This window comes from Lygodium microphyllum, chromosome 15 (genome assembly GCF_053477565.2).
Source record: "Lygodium microphyllum isolate KBCC chromosome 15, Lygodium_microphyllum_v1.1.10, whole genome shotgun sequence".
Taxonomy (NCBI): Eukaryota; Viridiplantae; Streptophyta; class Polypodiopsida; order Schizaeales; family Lygodiaceae; genus Lygodium; species Lygodium microphyllum.
This window is the reverse complement of record NC_141149.1, coordinates 134,565,661-134,587,112: the sequence shown is the minus strand read 5'-3', so window position 1 is coordinate 134,587,112 and position 21,452 is coordinate 134,565,661.

The following is a 21,452-nucleotide window of genomic DNA, read 5'->3' as shown; positions in this document are numbered from 1 at the left end:
TAAGAAATATCTATACCTAACTTTTTTGTTATATAATCCCTAGTGTGCAAAAGTATTCCCCACAATTATTTTAACACTTTAAATAAAGCCATCAATGAGAGCACACAAGATCATGTCAAAAAACTTAAAAGTGAGTAACATGTCATACAGACTTAACATAAAGGACTTACCCTCACGTCAAGTTCCCACAACATTACATAGAAATGGTTTTTTGAAACAAAGAGTTGAAAATAGTAGAGAAATAAGACAAAAGAGATACATATATTCCAAATGTACCATTTTGCTATGTACTTGTATTTCAAGCATCTATTGACATTCATACTAATTTCCTGGAACAATGTGGTTTATATGAACTTCATCTATTCATCTAATTTCTAGGAGCTAGAGATCCAGCCAAAAGGTGCATATGGTAAGAAGATTCATTGCAACCTTCATATTGATGAGACCTTAGAAATGTCAACATCCAAAACTAAGAAAATTTGTAATATGTGTTGAAACATATGATAAATTGTCAATGAGTCTAGTTTCTCTAAGCCTAGGTTTTATTAAAAGAGACTGAAATGCATTGCATGAATTGACATGAGAGTGTTATATATCAAGTACAAAACAATATAGCATGATATGTTGTGGCTACGTGAAACATGACCCTATCCATGATACAAATGCGAGAAAAAGTGTTTTTGAGGGAGGTCTATACACTATAAGATACACGCCATACATCGATGTCTAAAGCAAGGAAAATATTCATCTTAAAAATTTCCCTCATTATTTCTTGAAACGTCGGTATATATGTCTCTATAGATACATCACTATTTTTGGTTCACTTTTGCGATACAAATACCGATGTTTTTTTATGCATTTACCGATACTAATAGCAATGGTGTAGTAAATTAGCGACGATTATAGAGAGAAATAAAAAAATATGGTAGGGTGTGTGCTACCTTGCCACCCTACTAGCACCATGTGTGTTGATCAATGTTCCATAACACAATTATAAATTGAGTACACAATCATCATCGAAACACATGCATCATGAGATACTGAAAAAAAGTGTAGTTGGTTCAATATTCAAATAAGTACAAGATGGATGATGATAACTCATGGAACTATATGAAATGATAGAGAGAAGAGTCCAAAAAAAGCAAAAAAATGTATCTATAAATATCGCAAAATGTGAGTTTATACAAAGGATGAGAAATATATCCAAAGAAAGCTACATAGAAAGAGCCTACATAGATCATAGGGCCAAAAAAGGGGATAGGATGTGTGCTCCACAAATCCAAGTAAATGTGTGCTCACTATAGCTCCTCACCATCCGAGAGCTCATCCCGACACAATGGAGCGTCAAACAAACTCTACAATATAAACAAGAAGATATTAATCTACAATACATAATGCATCATTAAAAAACTAATGACTGAAAATAAGAAAGAGGCATGACTTACTGGGCTGATGCGTGCATACAATGTATTGATGAGTATAGTGAGATAGTGTCTCTTTGCATAATAAGTCTACAAACCTAGAGGATCACGATTTGTGATAGAGTGCTACAAGGAAAACAAAGTAACATTATTAGAAATAAAGTTATTAGTACAAGTGGTATTCCAAATAAGAAAGTGAGAACAACTAAAATAAAACTTACAAGATACTCCAAATAAGTTCTATGTCCGCTACTGCCTAGATGATGCATGACCTTGCCTCTAGGCATGTGCTCTCTACCTCTTGGTATTGCCATCATCATCCTGGAGGGTTTGTGGTCTCCTCCCTGACTCTTTGCCAATCCTTTGTATCCAACCACTCAGTCTTTGAAGCATCAATCTTGATTGTCTTGTGTGCATCTGATCGTCTACGTGACATGTATGCATGCATACAATCTATAATCCATCCTATGAAAAATCTCTCCACCATTGTGGATAAGAGAAATTCCTCGTGCAAGGATGCTACCACGCAGTCCTTGCTCCTCTCTAGTGTATTTTTCCAATGGTCTAAAATATTGTACCTAAATACTTGTTGACACAACTCTCTCATGTGAGCCATCACCCTCCTTCCCTCATCATTCATGATCACAGCACTTGTTTTCTCATTTACACTAAGCGTATGTATCCTAGTGGGGTATGTCTAAGGTACACCCTCTTCCACTATGACCATGCTTCTAAGCATAACGAGGATATCCTTGTCCATCTGACATACCTCTAGGGGTGGTATATCTCTCAGAGTAGCATCCATAAGGGTGCTAACTTATGGACGGTTGAGTGAAACTTGGAGTCATGGTAGTCTCTACAAGTGTGAAAAATTGTAGAGGTGATAAGTGTCTACTAGATCGATGAGATGGGGGCATTGGATCCATGCCTCCATAGCACCCACCTAAGCCACCCTCTTTAGAATTGGTAAGAGAGCGAGGAGTAGCAACTAACCATGGAGTCACATATCTGTATCTCTATAGCACCCCTAGAAACACCACAACCATCCCCTCCATTGGTCGAGTGAGGTATCCATGAGCCTCCCTCTAGGGCCAATCTAGAGTGTCACTTTATCTACTAGAGATTGAAGCATTAGAGCCGCATACTAAACTAGACCGTGCAAAACACCCAAATGATAACCCAAACAACTCCTGTTATACCATATCTCTGAAGCATGCCATCTAAACCAAAGATATACACATGATCACCTTCAACTCCTCATCTATCATTCCTCTGATTATCTCACTCTCTCGGTATCCTCAATGGTAACATGCATGTTTAGAAAACTATGTTAGTGTAACAAATATAAAGATAATTTAGGTAAATCACAATAACATAACTCTACAAAACAAGATGTTAGTTAAAATCCATATACTAAAGTACTAGTAAAAGAGAATTATCAATGAATTTGATAAGCCGATGCAAATACGATCGGTCCTATGACTCCATATCAAGCTCTTGGCATAGCTCGACATACACTAGAAGGTCTATATATAGGTCTCCATAGAAAGAGGATTCCACTTCATTTTTAAAGAATTCAGGTACTCCTATCTCTTTGTCTACATTACTAGGGCTTGTCTCCTTCACACACTCCGAGCTCTTTTTTCCCTTAACCCCACACAACATCGACTCCTCTACTTGTTTACTCTTCTCATCTATGTTGGGAACATTTCTTTTATCATACACTCGAGTGCTCCGAGGTATTGATGGAAAAATACACCACCAATGAGGTTATTGGGGATTTGGATAGAAGATTACCTAGTCAATATCACATATAAGTATATTGCGAATAATGAATCAACATTTTTGACTATTTCATGTCTTGGAAAAATTAATAAAAAAAGTCATATACTTTTTCACAATGACTCGACAAGACAAAAGTGTTGTGCAAATCGTTCCATATTTTCTCATAATCTACCTCCAGAAATCCATATGGACCTCGCACTGAAGGTTGTCCTTGTTCCTTCCAAATCCACTTTAAACCACTATACATTGAATATAATCATGGAGAAGGTATGGAAATCCACTAAGATAACACTTTGCAAGTTGCCAAAATTCTCTATCTTATCTACTATAGTATTTGGATCCGCGGCTTGCCATTGAATCTCTTGCTCAACATGTGGCATGACACCACAGTCCATCATGGAGCACATTTTATCAATGTGCTCAACTCAAAATAATCACCCACATGACCATGCCATGCTGTAGATTTTGTGCTATAAATTGAAAAGGCTAGACTAGTTGTCACATATAAAATCTAGATACAAAAATAAAGAAAGCATGCAGTCATCTTTGAACTACATCCCCTCGAGAATCCCCACTCATCCCTAGAGACTTCTACCCCTTCGCATGAAGTTATGGTCAAGGCATCATGCAACCAACTTGTTGGCATGAACCATGGCATCTCCTCCATTTCCTAGGGATATCCAACCAATCGATGGCATGTGCTATGCCAAAATTTTGATCGTGCTCCCTCTCATTCTCTTTTGGCATGCTTATACCTATCGAACCACTTATCCATGGATGCATGGTGCAATATACAAAAATGATTCACTTTCTCCCCATGGTACCATCCATCCTATTTTCTATTCCATTCCAATCACCACATCTCATGTTAATCTATCATCATCCTTCAACATCCATAGCATATTATTATTTAAATCCATTATCCATAGCCACTCCAAAATATGTACCAATGTTGCCCTCTCGAGATGTACTAGGAGGTGAGTTTGTATCATGAGCATGATCATGGGCATGCACTTCTAAAAGAGATAGACCATATCCATTGTTCATGCTTGCAAACTCAATAGAGAATGACTTGATCCCCTTCTATGAGATCCATTGCACTAAATTTTACAACTTATAAATCATCGAATGTATCTTTCGAGTGACACACTTCACAATCGCAATCAGTAACATGAACTGCCAAAAATTTAAAGCATTATCAACATTGAATCCATACAAGATAGTGAAATATTGATTTCATTTGCTATCAAGGCCGAAAAAAAACTAGTATATCTTGTACCAATCATGGGATTTTAGTCCTCCACGAGATGTACTAGGAGGTGAGTTTGTATCATGAGCATGATCATGGGCAGGTACTTCTAAAAGAGATAGACCATCTCCACTGCTCCATGCCTTGCAAACCCAATATAGGATAACAATCTCCTTCTATGAGATCCATTGCACTAAATTTGACAACTTATAAATCATCAAAATGTATCTTTGGAGTGACACACTCCGCAATTTCAATCGGTAGTATGAACTGCCAAAAAGTCAAAGCATTATCAACATCGAATCAATACAAAATAGTGAAATACTGATTGCATTTGCTACTATCAAGGCCAGGAAAAACCTAGCATATCCGTATCCATGCTTCTCTCTCAAGGAGCTCATTGTCATCCACGAGATGTACTAGGAGGTGAGTTTGTATCATGAGCATGATCATGGGCAGGTACTTCTAAAAGAGATAGACCATCTCCATTGCTCCCGTATTGCAAACTCAATAGAGAATAACTATCCACTTCTGTGAGATCCATTGCACTAAATTTGAAAACTTATAAATCATCGAATGTATCTTTGGAGTGACACACTCCGCAATCGCAATCGATAGTATGAATTGCCAAAAATTTAAAGCATTATCAACATCTAATCAATACAGTGAAATACTGATTGCATTTCCTATCAAGGCCAGTCTTGTTAGACGTTGGTCATTCTTAGAAAAAGCTAACCTGAGAGAATGCATCATACTCATCAAGATGACTTGACAATTTACTTCACCATGTGCTCTTCTTTAGTGGATAGGACCCAAGGAGCATGAGGTAATTTTATACGACTATCTGAGCTCAATTATGGCCAAGACGCCTCCATCTTGCCTACCTCCAAATCCATCAGTGCCCCTATAGTGTCTCTATTTCTTGTGATATGTTCCACAATAAACTATCTACATTCTTGAAAATGTGTATAGGATCCAACAAATGGTTGATGTGTAAGTGGGTTCAATATGGCAACTCATAGAAAACTGAGAATTGTTGCATTCTGCTTGAAAGAAACTCCTCGTGGACCATTTTTCACTCGTACCAACTTTGCACATTCATTCGTTCTAGAGGTCATCCAAGAAAACCTACCCTCAATTCATCGCCCTCCAGCAAGAAAGTGGTGTGCCCCTAATATACGAAAGTGTAAACAGCACATCCTTTCCAACAAGATGATAAACATGGTAGGAAAATATTGTGCAAAATAATATAGGACATCCATTTGAGCAACAATCACATCCTCATTGGGATTAATCATCAAGATTGAAATACTCTTTCAAGTATTCATGTGAGACTGTTGGTGTATAAAAGCAAGATACCAATAAAAATGAGACACCAAGTGTATCAAAGTATCCTCAGAATAAGCATGTGCTCTAGCAAATTGAAGATAAGAAGTAGAACATTGTGCAGAAGTATCCTAGGAGAACCAGAAATGATAGGCCAATTAAACACTGGTCCTATCAAAGAGTAGAGGTATGGGAGAGCTTCTTTTCCATTGCTTGCTTGCTTGAATCCTTGCTTCTTCTCCTTCAATTTACTCTTCAAAACCAACCTCTCTTAGTGGTGCCACTCTGATACATGTCAAGAATCGCATAGTGGGGGGACTTATGGAAGCACAAGAAGTGCAAAAAAGTCCTAAATAAAGGGAAAAGGCGCACAAGAAAAAGCGCAAGTCAATACTTTTGTAAAAGAGCCCAAGTGCATCATGGTTTAATTTAAAAGAGTGTCGGGCTCTCACCCGTGCAATTTGTAAAGTTATATGGGCGGTAGGAAGGAAGCTAGGAAGATAGAAGGACAATGGGAAAAATGGCTGACCATGTAAAAAAGGGGATAAGGGAATGACCACCCAAAAGGGATTTAGGGTTTTGTATATAAAGTTGAAAAGTGAATGAGAAGCTCATTCTTATGTGTGGCCAAAAGTGGGTCTCTTCTTCTTCTTCTTCTTCTTCTTGCTTTCTTGAGCATGTGCTTGAGAGAGGGAGTATGAGAGTGTGAGGGAGTGAGTGTGTGAGGGTGAGGGACCGAGGAGGAGAAGCTCTCCATATTCTCCTCTCTTCTTCTCTTCTCTTCTCTTCTCTTCTCTTCTCTTCTCTTACTCTCGGCAATGGAGCTTGGAGCGTGGAGCTTGAGGATGGAGCTTGCTTGAAGCTTGCACTTGAATCGTGGAGCTACCGCAGTGCGCGGGAGAGGAGGTAACTCAATCGGCATGGAGGTAAGCTCACTACGCCTATAGATATGGATGGCGTGTCGGCTATGTGAGAGATAGCCATTAGTGCTCGGCTTGGAAAGCTTGAAACAATAAGCGGTCCGTGGGTCTTGGCAGTTGAGCGAAAGCTCCCACATATATACAATACAATATACACAAAGTATAGATAGGATACAACATAAAGAAAAGTAGCCTACTAAGTCAAACAATGCATATTAACTATGCTAATCAACTAGCACTATAACTATGCCAGTTGTAGGTAGATGCAACAAACTAAATATAATTAGTGATAAGTCAATGGCCATGTGAGGATCATAATTACTACTGAGGTGTAAGTGTATACGTGTGGACCCATCTAACCAGGTAGTCCATCATCAATGTCCACACATGTTGAGCTTGCTATCTCAACATTAATGAAGAGTTCTAGTGAAATGGGAATCTACCAATTACCAAGATGTAGAGAGTCTCTAAGGATGTATCCTCAACTTTAGGTAGGTGAGAGTTTGTTTTAATAATGTGTAGAGAACAATAATATTATGAAAAAAATGGATATTTACATAGCCTATTGAATGAATAAATGGATTGAGAATCTTTAACATGTGTCCTCCACTTTCAAGAGGTGAAAGTTGATTGTGGGCTTTCCTTCGGAAGCATCGATAATTTTATCTCTTGCTTATTTAAAGCACGATTCTCACCAATTTCAATTAACAAGTGTGCCCATTTGTGAATCTATGCCTCTTACATTCATGAATTCTTTCTCTCCACTAATCATGGTTAGCATACTAGCTATTTTAAACACGATATTAAATCTTGAAGGATTTTTGTATCTCCATAGTTATCATCACTGAAGGAGTTCATTACCAAAGAAACCTCCATATCAAGTGCATCTATGAGGGACTTTAAAAAACCAAGTAAATTTCCATATGTCATGACTTAAATGGTCCCTTTGCGTTCAAAAAGTAATAAATTTTCTCTAAAATTGATATTAAATAGCCCACTTTAATTAAATGGACATCTCAAGTTAGATTAAGAAGATCTCCAAACAAACTCAAATGCTCCATTCACATATTTTAAGGAAAAACCCTAATATGAACAAACTTCTTAGCATCTATATTACACATTTATCCATATCTAAGATCATTTGTAGACATGTTATGCTTATATATTTATGAGTGAATATCCCCCCACCCATTAAGGGCATTCAAGAACATATGTGGAGGCCAAAACATTTTCTCGTTGGTTTTTGTCTTCTTCCACACACTATACAATGTTTAGAAATTATAGGTGAGATATAATATAAAGGAAAGTGGCCTACTAAGTCAAAAAATAGATAACTTACTATACTAATCAACTGACACTATAAGTATGCCAACTATAGGTAGACATAACTAACTAAATATAATAGGTGATGCGCCATTAACCATACAAGGATCATAATGACCATCAACATGCTAATTGTAGATATCTGAACCCATCTAACCAAGTGATTCATCGTCAATGTCCACATGTGTTGAGCTTGCTATCTCAATAGACACAAGTGTTCTGGTATGACAAATGTAGGTCATGCTTGTACAAGTGGTTCTCCAAATGCACAAAAAATCATTTTCCTAGTAGTTTGAAATGTAGTAACAACATGTGTTGCTTAAACTTTAGACTAAATCTCTACATCAAAGAAGCAACATAAACATTGCATTGGGGTCTCTGAGAAAGGCTCATCAAAATAGCCAAGAATTCATAACTTAAACTTTACAAAATTAGGGTTCTGGCTTATGTTGAGCTAGTATTAGGGTTTTATTTTATCTTTAATTTTTTTTGCTTTTAATTTGAATTAAGAAAAGCTATACATAAGCATTTAGTCAAGTTCAATAATTCACTTGAGCATGGATTGGCACAAAACTTTGGAAATTTATTTAGTAACACCACCACAATTCTTCCCTTGAACATTGAGTGCCACCAGCTTTGAAAATTATTGTTTGACGCTATTAGTCTAGTGGTAAGACCTACCATCTTTGCATCAATATATCCCAATCAAGTTCAAATTAGTAAAAATAACCCATTGAGCATTGATTTTCCTTTCCAGCAATATATCCTAGTCAAGTTTAAATTATCAACCATCATGAATGCAAGAAAAGTAAAGGATATCAACAAAAAGGCATGTAATTGTTAATTACTTATTGATCAATAATTGCCTCTATGAGACAAGCCCTCTATAATCTTCAAAGCTTATGCTATTATACTTGAAGCTATGTAAGGCTAAGAGATAATGCCAACCTGATGAGAGAAAAGGCTAGATCTAGGAGAAAAATAAATATTCAAGTGAAAAAAATGTAAACAACAAAACAAGAACATCATTTAGCACCCAAAACTCTCCACACGCTAAGAGAATCACAAGCTTCTCCACCCACAAATCTCAATTAAATGTCCAACAATATGAAAGTTTTGGTGTATTAGCTAAGTGTCCTCATTAAGTCTCCATTGTAAAAATACCATGTATAGCTTTGCCTATTTATCTTTATTATATTATCTCATTTTCTAATCAAAAAAGGAAAATCAAGGTCCAACATTAACACTAGTAAAAGTAGCTACAAGTCACTTAGATGACTCAGACCTTGTATGAATATATTCAAAGTAACATATATATATCATACCAAAAATAATAGTAGAATCAAAGTTTTGGAATAAGTTTCAAGAAAAATGTCACTATCTACAAAAATTGGATTTTCACAAGTGTATGGCACACAAAAAAACAATCAACAATGGCATTTAGGGTTGAAATGTTAGAAGTAAAGAGAGCTAGAATCTAAGCTCCAAAAAGACCATCAACTAGCAAATGGCTCAAATATATTTCAAAAGAACCTTTATAAATTATCACAAAATTGTATCTAAATTGCCAACCACTAATATGGGGTTTGGTAGGGCAGGTGGAGGGAAGGGGGGATGCTAGATTATGTCAATATTCAATACATATGAAGACTTTACAAAGGCTATTAAATAGTGAGTTAGTCCTATAGCTAATATGACAATATTGAGATGTGAACCTTTTATTATGCAATATATGGGATAAATTATCTAGTAACACTATTATGAAATGCTTTTCCACAAATTAATTATGTTATGTGTGGACCATGGATAACTTCTATGTCACACTTACATTAGTATAATGTAATTTTTCTCATCTTTTGACACATTAATACATTACTATTCTTCACCTTGCTCTCAGATTCAATGGCTTCTTTCTCTTTCCTATCTTTCTGTCTTCTATTCTAGTATTTCTCTCTCCTCGTCACTCTCTTATGCACTTGTTCATTTCTCACTTTTGTAGTCTTCTCTCTCTGGTTCACTTATTGACAATGGTATCAGAGAATTGGTATTTGATCTATTTTTCTTCTAATTCAGTCCAATTTCTCATCATAAAAACCAGTTTCACACAAGTACTATAATATAAGACATAGACAATAACTAGCAAAGGTTTTCAGATCATCTACAGTTAGAAAGAGACTATATCTAGATATCTTCAATGTTAGATATTGCGGTGGAAGGCTAAAATAACAAGTCATTCATCAAACTTTTATGCAAATTTGAGGTAACTAGATCAATTGGGAGTTAACCAGTCTTAGTTGAGAGTTAAACTGTGGTTATTTTTAAGTGGAGCTTCTCTTTCTCTCTCTTCCAAGCTTTTGGCTGAAGCTTCAATGGGGTGGCTGCCAAGAAATCCTTCAAGCTTCTTCTCTACTGACCATTTCTCTCAGCCAAAACATGGCGCAAATATTCATTGTCTCTTGTTCATCAGATTGGGTATCATTATCAAGCAGTTGATGTAGAAGATGGATCAACAAATTGGTCAAAAGTTGTGCCATAAATTGCACTGATTTTATTGCTCTAATCTTCTCCTTCTTTTGATGCACATCTTCTACAGATTGGTTGCATAACATTTATACACTTAGTAGGGAATACCTTCAGCAAATTTCAGCAAGATTAGAGCCCTGATCTTCATCCCCTTTGCTAGAAACCCTAAAACATAGCAGGGTAGCCATATTCAAAGACCTAGAAGCTCAAATTTCTTCAATCTCTGGATCTTCCCAACCTCCAAGGCTTTTCTACCATCATTTTGAAGTTGAAAGGACTCCAAGATTGAAGACATTGCAAGGATTTCAACTTATTGAGGATCTTGGAGTTCATATTGAAGGTTTATTTTGGGGATTTTCTTCAAGAGGCTTGAATCTTTGATATTCAAGTGTTCAAGCAAGCTCACAAAATTGATTCTTTGTGGATTTGATCATATTGGAACTTTATGGATTAATTTTATAATCTTTCAATATTTATGATAGATTCATGGTGGATTATGGAGGATTCTCCCATTATTTGGATTGGAGCTAACATTAATAATCTTCTTCAAGCTTAATCAAGGTATCTTTCTTGCCTAATCTGTGGAATCTCCCAATAATCCACTTGCTTATGCTTTTCCACTTGTTGATGAAAGATTATTGGTCAATTAATTCTCTAAATTGATCAATAGATTAGAGATTAGTGTTTTTTCTATTAATCAAAGCCTATTTCATTGAATTTCAACATGATTTCAATCTTATTCCATCATAGATATCATTTACAAAGTTTTGATGCATAATCTTGATTAGTTGATTTCCTTTACCCAAGCTTGAAATATTGTAAAGGGTAAGTACTAGATATCAGTGAGTCACTGAATTGCATTGGTAAGACTCTCTTCCCATTTAATCTTTCAAAATTTTCATCCTATTGCATTTCATGAAAGGGACTGAATGAATATTTTAGAAATGCATTTCATGCTGATTGATTAGAGTAGTATGCTACTTCCATGTTAATATACCCACTGAGGAAAAAGGTGGATACTGGGGGAGATAGTGGGACAAAAGAGAGGTAACCCTCCGTCACTATCAAAGATCCCAAAGGGGTGCAACCAACCGACTTGGGAGGAACTTTTCCCACCCGTTGGTGACTTGGAGCCCGTATAAGGAGCCTCTCTTGCCATTTTATCCCCCACACAGGCACAACGAGTAGAGAATTAAATATTGAAGTGTCTTCAAAGACTCAAGTACCTTTAGGAGCAAAACAAGGTATACAAGGGGTATACAAGGGCTTTACAGGACATTGCAGGGTATTTACAGATCCTTACAGGTACCAACTTCATTATTTAAGTATAGGTGTAGGTACTACAAGGTGCCCATAGGTCCTACTGAGCCTCCTACAGGATTTGGTAGCCATTTGGAACCATTATTTTACCTTAGAGGTGGAAACATGGCAATTATTGGTTGAAACAGAGTGCAAGCTTGGACAATTCATACTTAAAGATTGCAAAATTTTATGTCCTAAACCTGTTATAGCACGCTAAACCTCATCTTAAAGAGAGCATCATTGGTTTGATTTGAATTAAAAAGTTTTGGAATCAGAGCTTCCTAGCTCAAGTTATAGCCATTTTTCTAACAGGGAGACTATAAGACTGCACTATTATGGCAAGGCATAAAGGAAAAAAATAAATCCCAGGATGATTATGCACAACAAATCATCCCAATAGAGCACTAGATCACCCCATTTATTTGGAGCCCAACTCAAATCCAATCAGCCATCCTACAGATTATCCAAGTGTGAACGAGAGGAAGTAGCCAAGAAAATTAAGGAACTTCTTGAGAAGGGATTCTTTGAACCTAGTTCTTCACCCTATGCATCTCCAATCTTATTAGTAAAAAAAAAAGATGGACCTTTCAGAATGTGCATTGACTACAAGGATCTTAACAAGATCACAGTGAAGAACAAGTATCCAATACCCCGGATTGATGATTTGCTTGGTGAGCTTAAGGGGCCTAGATTATTTATGAAGATTGATTTGAGGTCAAGGTATCATTAGATCCGCATGTGAGAGGGTGATGAGATCCAGACTACCTTTAGGACTGATTGATGGCTCTATCATTTCCTAGTGATGCCATTTGGGCTTACAAATACTCCAACTACCTTCCAAAGTCTGATGAACAAGTTGTTTTTCCTTTCCTATTTCAATTTGTCTCGGTCTTCTTTGATGACATTTTGATTTACAACAAGACCCTTCAGGACCACCTATCACACATGATGAAGGTTTTTGATGTATTGAGACATCACTAGACTCTTTGCTAAGGAGAAAAAATGCTCTTTCATGTAGACCAAAGTAGAATACTTGGGACATATTTTCAATGAAAAAGAGATACAAGTTGCCCCCAAAAAGGTGTAGTGTATTAAATGTTGGGCAACACCTACTACCACTACTGCACTTAGAGGATTTATTGGTCTATCTTCATTCTATCACTGATTCATCAAGCATTATGCAGCTATTGTAGCTCCTTTGACTAACAGGTTGAAGATGAAAACTTTCTTTTGGGATGCTCTTGCAGATAGTAGCTTCAACCAATTAAAGGAACTCCTTACTTCTGCTCCTATTCTAGTATGCCCAAATTTTTCAAAGGATTTTATCATAAAATGTGATGCAAGTGGCCGAGGCATTGGGGAGTGATTGCCTTTGAAACCCATAAGCCTATAGATAAAGAAATGGCTATGAATGTTTATGACCAAGAGATGTTGGCTATCTTGCATGTAATAAAGAAATGGCACCATTATTTGTATAGCAACTAATTTAGAGTTCAGCGTGATCATAGGGTCCTTACGTATTTCCTCACTCAATCGCATCTTATTCCTAAGCAACGTAGGTGGGTAGCTACATTGCAAAATTATGATTTTGACATGACTCATACGAGGGGCAAAGATAATGTAGTGGTGGCTGATTCTCTTTCTCATATGTGGGCTTGCAAAGTTTTAGGAATGGCTGAGCTACATAGTGACTAGATTGAAGAACTATATGAGGCTTATCATTTGGATGAAGAGCTCAACCATATTTTTTAGAGATTACAGCAAGGTCTCATGGAAAATAACTCGCATTATCAGGTTAAAAATGGCCTCATCTAGTTAAATGGCACGATTGTCATTCCCTCTACTTCTTCTTTTACACAAAAAACTATGGAGGAGTGGCATTCTTTGGCTTTAGCTGGACACCTTGGAGTTTTCAAAACTTATGATAGAATTAGTAAAAGCTTCTATTGGAAAGGGCTATGGAAAGATATCAAAGACTTCATCATGAAGTGTATGCCTTGTCAGCAAAATAAGGACAACACCCATAAGCCAAGTGGTTTTTTGTAGCCATTACCCATTCCTACAGGAAAATGGACACAAATTATCATGGACCTCATTACTGGCTTGGTGGATAGACTCACCAAGGCAACCCATTTCATTCCAACCAAGAACCAGTTTATTGCTTCTCAAGTGGACAGTCAGCTCATGGAGAAGATTTTTAGACTACATGGATATGTTCATGACAAAGACTCAAAGTTCATGAGTAACTTTTGGCAAGCAACATTCACATCCATGGGCACTAAATTGGCTCCTTCTACGGCCTATCACCCATAGGCTGATGGACAAACAGAAAGGGTAAATAAGTGGTTGTAGACTTATCTTCGCCATTTCTAATGTCAAAAATTCATGGGATTCTTGGTTACACTTGATTGAGTTTGCCTGCAACATATGTAGGCTATAAGGTGCCCTTACCCACAGTCATATTTAATGAACAAATCAATATTCATGGGAAAGAAGAATTGGAAAGAATGCAGACCCTTCTTCACTAGTGTAAGATGAATCTTAGGAAATCTCAAGACCAAATGAAGATGTATGCTTATGAAAAGAGGTGACCTTTAGAGTTCCAAGAAGGAGAATTGGTTTTATTGAAGGTGCCCAAGTCTAGGTACTCTACTTTGAAAGATGGATCCAGTAACAAGCTTGCTCACAAATTTTATGGTCCCTACCGGATCTTGAAGTGCATTGGAGACTTAGTATACAGATTGGAGCTACCCTCTTCCACTAAGATTCATAATGTATTCCATGTTAGTAAACTCAAGCCTTTCTATGGTGATCTTGTTGATACAGTTGATGACCTACCACCTATTGATGAAGAAGTTCTTTTTCAGTACATCCCAGAGGCTATCATAGGTCAGTGTGAGAAGAAGCTTCAATCTCATTTCATCATTGAATATTTGATCAAATGGAGAGGTTTACCACCTGAGGAAGCATCTTGAAGAATTGATTCTATATTAGATGAGTTTCCTTTCTTAAGCGACACATTGGTGGCTGAAGCCTAAAGACTATGGAGCTAGTTATGGTGCAGATAGGGACTTGACCGCAAATTTTTTAAGAATAATTTTTATTTTTCCTAATTTTTAAAATTATGCCACTTACATAGGGTCAAATTACTCTTCATGAGCTATGATTTGACATGTGGCATGCCTCATTTGGACACTTCTACTAGAAGTTATGGCACATTTGGTCCACCATGGTCTGTTTACACAACAAGCTATCTACTTCATTTTGAGCTCATCAATTGAAGATTTTATGGCTCTAAATACTTCTGAATCATTCTCGATCATGTATATAGCTGAGGCCTACTTTCATTCTTCCATTTTAGTCCATATGTATGTCATCTCTCATTCATTTTTCCATTTGTAAAGCTAAAAACAAAGTATTACTCTATTCTATCCATCCTTTTCCAATCTTTGTAAGTTTATTTTTTAGGGCAAAAACCTTTGGGATGGGATGGATTGTAAGAAGCTGGGAAGAATAATGATTTAGTGTGTAAATAATGTTGAATGCCATGTCACAGTGACATTAGTATAAAAGGAGAGGACATGTAATTTTTCTCATCTTTAGGCACATTAATACATTACTATTTTTCTTCTCTTCACCTTGCTCTTAGCTTCAATGGCTTCTTTCTCTTTCTTGTCTTTCTCTCTTCTTGTCACTGTCTTTCTCTCTCGTCTGCACTTCTTCATTTCTCACTTTTGCATTCTTCTCTCTCTTCTTTCTCTCTCTCTACTTCACTTCTTGACATATAATATGTATTGAAAGTTAAAATTAGAGATTATAATTTGAGGTGCATATTTTTCAATGAGAAAAATATGTTATAACTCACATGGCAGATACTTTCTATAGGATACATAAAGATATAAGATATGTGAAAGAGAAAGCTCATAAAGAATGTATAATTATTTCTTATATGTCACAAAGTTAACTTGGTATTAAGAAAGAAAAGTATGTATGCAATTTATAATCTTCTTACATGTAATAGTAAAGGTTAACTTAATCATAAAAGGCATAGTCGTAAGTTGATTTTGCAAGGTCAAAAGTCCATGCATAATATATTAAGTATCCTTAACTAAACATGATACAAAAGTTTGTGCAAGAATTAGGTGACTTTAGATATTTACTTGTAATCATTTGTTTGACCTATATAACATTCTTAAATCTTAATATTCCAAAAGGTTAAACTTATTAGCCTTGGGACACATATACTAAGATTATTATAAACATATCATAGAATGTTATATCCTCATATAATTTTTCTTTGTTTTTGCATATTATTTAATTATAGCAAAGATTAGCATCTATTGTCTTTAACTGCAGGTATAGATGCTAAGTGTATAAACTGTAAGAAGTTGGGAAGACATATGTTATAGTAAGAGATTATTGATAATACCTTGTCACAATGGAATATGTATAAAAGTTATGAAACATGTAGTTTTAAGGATATTTTTTTATAATAATACAATTATTGTCTCTCATCTCAACTCCCTGCTCATAGCTTTCATGGCTTCTCTATTTTATTTCCTATCTTTCTACTCTTTCTCTCTCCTCATCACTCATTCTCTTTCCTCTTTTGTATCTCTTTTTCTCTCCTTTCTCTCACCTTTTAGCCCTCTTCTTGACAAGTGGTATCAAAGCATTGGTCTTTGATCCATTTTTATCAATCTTTATCTACATTTCCTTTATAAACTAGTTTACATTTTGGTTACTCAAGGACAGGGTGTCAGCTTGGAAGTGGAAAGATACAGATACCAAGGAGACAAAGGACAACCTAGTTAGAGCCAATTGGAGTAAATGAAGGCAAAGTTGGAGGCATGATGGACAAAATGGCTTGTCATGGACAAGAAACAAGCCACTTTGGAGGTAAAATGGTAAAAGAAGGGGAAGATAGAGTTAGTTTTGGTTAATAGTTTAGCTACTTTTTGGATCAAAGTTTCTCTCTCCTCTTTCTTTCAAGATTTTGGTTGAAGCTTCCATGGAGGATAGAAAGAAACCTCTATTCATGAGGATTGTGAGCATGATCTTTCTCTTTGATTAAGGGGCAAATGATCTATCCCTTCAAGCTTCCTTCTTCCAATAACCATGGGCAGCAAGGTATTGCTAAATTTTCTTTAAAGCCTTCAAGACTTATTAAAAAAGCTTGTATCCAAGGCCAAAGGACATTACTCAAGCAAGAATTATGGTGGAAGATTGAAGAAATTAGAGAAATTTCAACATATTGAGCTTCTTCAAGTGCATAATGGAGTCATCTTTTAGGGCTTTTGGTTAGAGATCTTAAATCTTGGTATGTAGATGTTCAAGAGTACTCAAGGTATTAATTCTTCAAGGATTTAATGGTCTTCAAGCATGTACAAGTTGCATTAATTGAATTCTTGAAAGCATGAAGATCTTGGAATGATTTTGGGTATTCTCGTAAACTAATGGATTGAAATTTGATTCTAAGTAAATGCATCATCTTCTTAAGTTCAATAGAGATATTTCACTTGCTTAATCTCTAAAATCTCTTAACATCCACTTGTTCTAAGATTTTTCACTAATTGATGGGAGATTCTTGATCAATTAAGCCTCTAACTTGATCAATAGATAAAATATTAGTGCTTCTCTTCATTAATCAAAGCCTATAAATTAGCATTCATTTTAGTCCTCTTTTATCATCATGATTACCATTTAGAATGTCTTGATGCATAACCATGATTTGATTATGCAATTCTCTCTAGAAAAAAATATTCTAAAGAGTAAGTGCTTATAATTAGTGAGTCACTCAATTGCATTGGTAAGACCCTCAGTCAACTTTATGGCGGATTCACTAGTAGTAATAAGGAGACATCACCTACGTGTAAGCAATATATGAAAATACCCCTTATCTATCCCCTATTTATGGGACCTTACCTTATAAAATGTACCTTCATTCCCTTAAATAACCCCCTCCCTTATACTCATGTGGTACCATATAGTAAACCCTAGTGGACCCCTCAGGGTCAACTTCCATTTTTTTATTTGATTTTTTTCATCAATCAAATCTTACATATCATTGAAGGCTAAAATAAATTTTTAGTTATGCATCTCATCCGTGTTTGCTTGAATAGAATACTCTTGCCATGTTGATATTCCAACCAAATAAAAAGGTGGATGTCAAGGAAGATAGTGAAACAATAGAAATATGATCCTCCCCCACTATTATTGATCCCAAATTAGTGCAACCAACCAATATGAGGGAAACTTTGCTAACTTCTCAGTGATTCAGAGCCCATGTAGGGAGTGTGTCATCACATCATTATATCCCTCACCATAGTTAAGGTGAGTAGAGTCATTGAAGAACCGAAGATTTTAGCCAAAGAGCATTGGTTAGAACTTCATTAATTAGTTATAGGGATTATATAGGTCTATTACAGGTTTACTACAAAGTATTTCAATTTATTTTACCCTTCATTAGTAGGATATAGGTGTGCATAAGAGTAATAGGGCACTTGGGTTGTGATTAGAGCTAATATTTAGCCATTTATAGGTGCTATAGATTATTCCAAGTTGATTACAAATTGTGCACTAGATATTGCAATCAAATAGTAAATTGGGAGAAATTTTGGGATACTTCTTACTTGGTTAGAGTTGCAAAGTTCAAAATTTTTTCGAAGGCTTATATAAATTGTTTTAGGTCATATACTAGGTACCACATGGTTTAGAGATCTTAGTTTGGACTTAAGAGATGTGGATAGACCAAAATAGTGCTTTTACGAGTTGTAGGACTATGTTTTACAACAAAATAATAATATTTTTAAAATACAAAATTTTTAATTCTAAAGTGAAGTGCTATAGCTCATCCTAAAGAGTTGTTTGTCAACTTTGTTTTTCATAAAAAAGTTATTGATTCTGATATCAAAGTGAAAAGTTATAGCCATTTTAGTGATAAGAACAATGAGAAAAATTGACTGAAGACAAAGAAAAGAATATGACTAATGATGATGTTCAAAAAAAAATCAAGAAATCATGTGAGGAAATATTTGAGGCACATCATGATGAGAAAGAATCTCAAGAATATGATACGTATAGCACTCTCAATGCCACTCTTTGTAACCATGAGACTAGGCATTCTATGAGACATATGGAGTTAGTCCCTAAACTAGATCAAGTGGTTGATCAAATGGTTCAATCCAATTTTCAAACTAAGGAATCCATGGAGAAAATGGTCCACTCTACGAAGGATTCCTTGGATAAGATTGTCTCTTCTACTATAGATTCGTTGGACAAGCTTAGTGCCCAAATCTCTATGCTTGTGGCAACATAAATGGAAGATAAAGAGAGTAGAGACAAATAGTCCTCTTAGCCATCAAATAATAACCCTCAACTATATTTTATTGGAAAAAAGAGTATAGCACATACTACTTATGAGATTCGGGTGGCTTCCTTTAGGGAATGATGAGCCTATTTAGAGTATTCATGCGTCACATCCTCCTCCAAGAGCAAGAAGTCAACCAGTTATCATAGGAGTGCCTCTAATCTTTCAAACCCCATTGGTAGTTACATGGATATCTAGCCCCAAGTAATCAATGGACAGCAAGGCTTTAGAGGAAGAAGGTTTCTCACCACCGCCGCCGCAGCCACCGTTGTCGTTCGCAAAGAAGAGGAGAAGCTGCTGTCGTGAAGAGGAGCCGCCAAACCCTCCTTCAAATATTTACGATGAGTCCATTCTCTCTCTCTTTTACTTGTTTAGGGTTTAATTTTTGTATATTGAGAGAGGAAGAGAAATGACAGAGAAAGAGAGGGAGAGGGAGAGGGAGGGGGACGAAATGAGAGAGGGAGAGGGAGGGAGAGAAAGAGAAAGAGAGGGAGAGGGAGATGGAGAGGGAGAGGGAGGAAATGGGAGAGGGAGGGGGAGGAAATGAGAGAGGGAGAGTGCATTCTCTCTCTCTTTTACTTTTTTTTATATAATTTGTGTATATTGAGAGAGGGAGAGGAAATGAGAGAGAAAGAGAGGGAGAGGGAGAAGGAGAGGGAGGAAATGGGAGAGGGAGGGGGAGAAAATGAGAGAGAGAGAGGGAGGGAGGGAGAGAGAGAGAAAGAGAGGGAGAGGGAGAGAGGGAGGAAATGAGGGAGAGAGAGAGAGCGAAAGAGAGGGAGAGGGAGAGGGAGAGGGAGAGGGAGAGGGAGAGGGAGAGGGAGAGGGAGGAAATGGAAGAGGGAGGGGGATGAAATGAGAGAACAAGAGGGAGGGAGAGTGCATTCTCTCTCTCTTTTACTTTTTTTTGTATAATTTGTGATATTGAGAGAGGGAGAGGAAATAGGAGAGAAAGAGAGGGAGAGGGAGGGAGAGAGAGAGAGAAAGAGAGGGAGAGGGAGAGGGGGAGGAAATGGGAAAGGAAGAGGGAGGGAGAGAGAAAGATAAGGGGAGGGAGAGGGAGGGAGACATTAAACATAATAGGAAAATGAGAGAGAGGGAGGAAATGGGAGAGGGAGAGGGAGAGGGAGAAAATGTGAGAGGGAGAGGGAGGGAGAGAGAGAGAAAGAGAGGGAGAGGGAGAGGGGGAGGAAATGGGAAAGGAAGAGAGAGGGAGAGGGAGAGGGAGAGGGAGAGGGAGAGGGAGAGGGAGAGGGAGAGGGAGGGAGAGAGAAAGAGAGGGGGAGGGAGAGGGAGAGAGGGAGGGAGGGAGGGAGACATTAAACATAATAGGAAAATGAGAGAGGGAGAGGGAGAGGGAGAGGGACATTAAACATAATAGGGAAATGAGAGAGGGAGAGGGAGGGAGAAGAAATGAGAGAGGGAGAGGAGAGAGAAAAAATGAGAGAATGAGAGGAGAGAGAAAAAGAGAGAAAATATGTTGAATATAATAGGAAAAGAGAGAAAGAGAGGGTGTGGGTGAGGGAGGGAGAGGAAATGAGAGAGGGAGAGGAAGAGAGAAAAGGAAACGAGAGAGGGAGAGGAGAGAGAAAAAGAAATGAGAGAGAGAGAGAGGAGAGAGAAAAATAGAGAAAAATCATTAAACCTAATAGGAAAAGAGAGAAAGAGAGGGTTAGGGTGAGGGAGGGAATAATGGTGCCAAAAATAAATCAATGAAGCGTAGTAGAATGTACCTAAACAACTCAGTCACACTCACATTGCTCCACCCATATTTTTCTTGCATACTTAGAAGTGCAAGTAGCATCTTCAGGTGAGATACTCAACACCCATCGTATAATGGTATGGATGCTTTCTCTCTTAGCATATTAGATGTCGCCATATCCATGGGCATCAATGCATCGATCATTGCCTCCATCTCAAGCTTTAAGATTGTAGGAAAGTCTGAAAGGCTGCTTGTCTCCTCTAGTATTGATGGTGCAGATTGGGTCATGACTTCCAAGTGGTGGATTGGCTCAGGCACTCCATCCATTGCATATCCACGAACTCTTCTAACTGGCCGCAATAGGTACATTCCTCCTTAGGATGAGATGTCACCTCCTTGTATAAATTTTATGGCCACATCTAACGTTTTTGTATATGATATTCAATTAGTTTGTGAATATAAGGCATGATTGATACACATTTGTCTTATCATTTGCTCAAAGTCTGAGATTGCATGATCAATGATCTCTGAT